At 43.4% G+C, this 4,612-nt stretch overlaps 1 pseudogene; it reads left to right on the top strand.

The window, feature by feature from the left end:
- The first annotated feature begins 1,692 nt into the window (after positions 1-1,692).
- Positions 1,693-3,066, top strand: LOC137097083 (von Hippel-Lindau disease tumor suppressor-like; annotated as a pseudogene).
- Positions 3,067-4,612: the final 1,546 nt, after the last annotated feature.

Below are 4,612 nucleotides of genomic sequence, written 5' to 3'. Positions count from 1 at the left end.
TGCCCTAGTTGATGGTATCAAATGCCACTGAGAGATCTAAAAGCACCAACAGGTACACACTGTTGGTGTTAAGACTGTGATCATCCACTAAGGCAACCATAGTGGTCTCAGCTTTGTATCCTGGTCTGATATCTATTTGAAATGGGTCAAGGAAATGTGTACCACATCAAGATCACTTGAAGTTGGAGGGCAACTGGTCAAAAAAGGAGGATTAGACACTGGTGAAGAGAGTTGGACTGGATGGCCTTAAGTATTTTCTGTTGGTCATGGGGGTTCTGTGTGGGAAGTTTGTCCCATTTCTGTCGTTTGTGGGTTCCAGAATGCTGTTTAATTGTAGTGAACTATAAATCCCAGTAGCTACAAATCCCAAATGTCAAGGTCTATTTCCTCCAAACTCCATCTGTGTTCATATTTAGGCATATGGAATTTTTGTGTCAAGTTTGGTCCAGATCCATCATTGTTTGAGTCCACAGTGCTCTCTGGATGTGGGTGAACCGCAACTCCCAAACTCAAGGTCAATACCCACCAAACCCTTGCAGTGTGTTCTGTTGGTCATGGAAGTCCTGTATGCCATGTTTAGTTCAATTCCATCATTGGTGGAGTTCAGAATGCTCTTTGATTGTAGGTGAACTATAAATCCCAGTAAGTACAAATCCCAAATGTCAAGGTCTATTTCCTCCAAACTCCATCTGTGTTCATATTTGGGCATATGGAATATTTGTGTCAAGTTTGGTCCAGATCCATCATTGTTTGAGTCCACAGTGCTCTCTGGATGTGGGTGAACTATAATTCCCAAATTCAAGGTCAATGCCCACCAGACCTTTCCAGTTATTTCTGTTGGTCATGGGAGCCCTGTGTGCTAGGTTTGGCCCAATTCCATCATTGCTGGAGTGCTCAGAATGCTCTTTGATTGTAAGTAAACTATAAATCCCAGCAACGACAATTCCCAAATGACAAAATCCATTTTTTTTGAGTGGAGGACATAAATTGGACTGTTAGGTGTCTTGTGTCCAAATTTGGTGTCAATTCCCCCAGTGGTTGTTGAGTTCTGATGGTAGCACGAACTAACATTACATTTGTATTGATATAGAAGGTATAACTGTGAGCTACTTAAGGTTCTAAACAGCAGATTTAGAGGCAAGGGTACCTGAGTTAAACTTCTCACCATCCTGAAGACTCAGCTGGACATGAATTTGCAGATTCAATACACACAGAAAAGAAAACTTTCCTCACTACACATGTTGCCACCTTATAGGGACAAAGATGTTCTCTATATCATATCTTGTTGTACTCTAATCTTCATCCATAGTTATCCGTAGCTCATAAATTCTGAACATCCTGCTAGAGTTATCATCAAGCCTCTTGTTATAGTTTTCTTCCTGCTGCCAAATCTACAGAGATTATTGATAATAACTGTCCTGAAAACATCAGTCAGCAATCCAGGGATGCATTTTTGTGATTCAAAGCACTGCATCGCTTGTAAATACCTTAAGCAGATTGCTACTTTTAAAAGCAGAGTGACTGACAGGGCCTACATTAAACAAAACTCATCCGGATTTTTCTGCAATCTTATTTATGTGACTGAATACAGGCAAAAATAACCACAAACCTACATATATGCAACAACTTGTTGGGCAGACCAGATAATTTCAGCTCCGAACCTCAAAGCAACTCTGATTAGTTCCTGATGGCCGCTTCCGAGGGTCTGTCCTCATAGGTCGGAGGAAGGCAGGCAGGAAGGATGCCGCAGAGACTCGGAGAAGAAGAGGAGGAAGAGCGGCGGCAGCGCTCCCTGAACAGCCGGGAGCCCTGCCAGGTCATTTTTTGCAACAGAACTGCACGGGTGGTGAGCTCCATCTGACTGGACGTCGAGGGCGTGCCGCGGCCTTACCCCAGCCTCAAATCCGGCACCGGGCAGAGGATGCACAGCTACCTGGAACACCTTTGGTTGTTCAGAGATGCTGGGACTGATGATAGTCTCCTGGTCAACCAGACAGAGCTGTTTGTGGCATCTCACAATACGAACGGGCAGCCCATATTTGCAAATATTACACTACCAGTGTTCACTTTGAAAGAAAGATGTCTTCAAGTTGTTCGCACTTTAGTAAAGCCAGTTGACTACCGGAAATTGGACATTGTTCGGTCCCCAGGCCTGTAGCGAGGGGGTGGTTTTAGGGGTTCAAACCCCCCCCCCCAAATTTTTCAGATTTTTTTCAAAAAACCTGGTTTACTCATGAATTTTAACTGGTTAACCAAATCCCCATGCTAAGTCTATAAGATGCAAAAAATTAAGAGTCCCTCCAGAACTGTAAGCACTATCTCAAGCAAATATTGACAGGTTCTTGTTGGTTTTTTCAGGCTATAGAGCCATGTTCTAGAGGCATTTCTCCTGACGTTTCGCCTGCATCTATGGCAAGCATCCTCAGAGGTGTGAGGTCCTCACACCTCTGAGGATGCTTGCCATAGATGCAGGCGAAACGTCAGGAGAAATGCCTCTAGAACATGGCTCTATAGCCCGAAAAAACCCACAAGAACCTAGTGATTCCAGCCATGAAAGCCTTCGACAATACATCAAATATTGACAATTTATTCACACTGTCATTACTTGCAGCAATAGCCGATGTAGTGAAGCAACCAAGTTGGGTGTGTGTGTGTGTGTTGAATGCTCCCATTAAGGAGGCCAGACTTGGTGGAGGTGGTTGACAGGGGCGGAGCTGCAGGCTATGGAAGGCTGCTCTGCCCCCTGCTGTGCTCTTTGCTTCAGCGTGAGCTAGGAGGCAGGTTTCAACCCCCCCCCCTCCTGAAATTTTCAACCCTCCCCGAAATTTTCAACCCCCCACCACCAAAATTGTCAACCCTCCCCGAATTTTTTTTCTGGCTACGGCCCTGTCGGTCCCTGTATGAATATCTCGAGGACCATCCAGACATTGGGAAAGATCTTCGGCGGCTTTCTTTGGAGAGGTTAAGGAACGAAGACCCTGATAGAAATGAAGAGTTATGGAGACCCAGATAAAAAAAGTGAAGAGGGACTGAGATCATGATAGAAGTGAAGAATATCTGAAAAGGTTACTTGAATCCCACATTATAAAAAGAGGCACGCAAGGATTAGCTGTGCTTTATGAACTGAACATGACCCTTTTGTTGTGGTATGGGACATTCTCTGAGGTCACCTATAGGCACAAGACAGTGAAATGTGAGGCAGCCATGATGGTTGAATATACTTGGCTAAATCTGTGTAAACCTTGGTCCAAGTGTGATTTTTTTTCTTCAAGTTGTACACTTGACAAAGATTAATTCCTGCTTGTTGCTGAGAAGCCATATCCTTTGAGCATTTTAGATAGTTTCTGAATTCATAGACTTATGACATGAAAATCACATGATTTGAACCTACAAGACAGTATCACCACCCACTAAATTATGTTCTAAACTGCCAGAGTGGGATGGAACACATTTCATTTTTAACAATAAAAGAGATGGAAGTAACGAAATATCTAATTATAATGTAGGTTTTAGATATATTTGTTAATATTGGGATATAAATGCTTGCTAGCTGAGCGGTGACTAGAAGCCCAGGGTGTTGCCATAGTGACATAGCCCTCTAGGCAGAAGATAAATTTCATTTATTTATTTATTTCAAACATTTCTACCCCGCTCTTCTCAACCCCCGAAGGGGGACTCAGGACGGCTTACAAAAGGCACAATGCGATGCCAGCAATACACATAGTTAGAGATAAAATACATAGCAGCAACAATTATAAAATAATTAAAACAATCCAGTTATACAATACAACTAATAAAAACCAATCTAGTGATCAACGTTCGCCAAGCTCAAAATCCGTAAGTTCATCCAGCATTGTTATAATCCTATCCAATTCTAGTCGTCACTGTCCTTTGTCTGTTTGCCAGATTACCCAAAGGCCTGGTCCCATATCCATGTTTTGAGTTTCCTTCTAAAAGAGAGGAGGGATGTCGATGACCTAATTTCCCCAGGAAGCGAATTCCACAGGTGAGGGGCCACCACCGAGAGGCCCTGCTCCTCGTCCCCACCAACCTCACTTGTGATAGAATTTGCTTGGAACTGGATCGGCAGCCAGTGGAGCTGACATAACAGAGGGGTGGTATGCTCCCTGTATGACGCTCCGGTGAGTAATCTGGCTGCTGCCCGTTGGACTAATTGAAGTTTCCGAACAGTCTTCAAAGGCAACCCCACGTAGAGTGCGTTGCAGTAATCTATTACGGAAGAAAGGGGCGGAGCCAACTGCCACTGAAAGACAGAACACTGAAAAGAGTCAGTGGTGGACAAATGAGCCAAAGGATGGTTGGTTCTAGTTAGGTAGAGCTAGACTAAGTAGTTTAAGTCTCTGACAGGTAGTTAGAAGGAAAAGGTGGCTCTAGGGCAGTGTTTCTCAACCTTCTTAATGCGGCGACCCCTTAATCTAGTTCCTCATGTTGTGGTGACTCCCAACCATAACATTATTTTTGTTGTTACTTCATAACCTTAATTTGGCTACTGTTATGTATTGTAATGTAAATATCTGATATGCAGGACAGATTTTCATTCACTGGACCAAATTTGGCATAAATACCCAATATGCCCAAATTTGAATACTGG

This window comes from Anolis sagrei, chromosome 5, assembly GCF_037176765.1.
Source record: "Anolis sagrei isolate rAnoSag1 chromosome 5, rAnoSag1.mat, whole genome shotgun sequence".
NCBI lineage: Eukaryota > Metazoa > Chordata > Lepidosauria > Squamata > Dactyloidae > Anolis > Anolis sagrei.
This window is presented reverse-complemented; position numbering and strand designations above follow the sequence as displayed.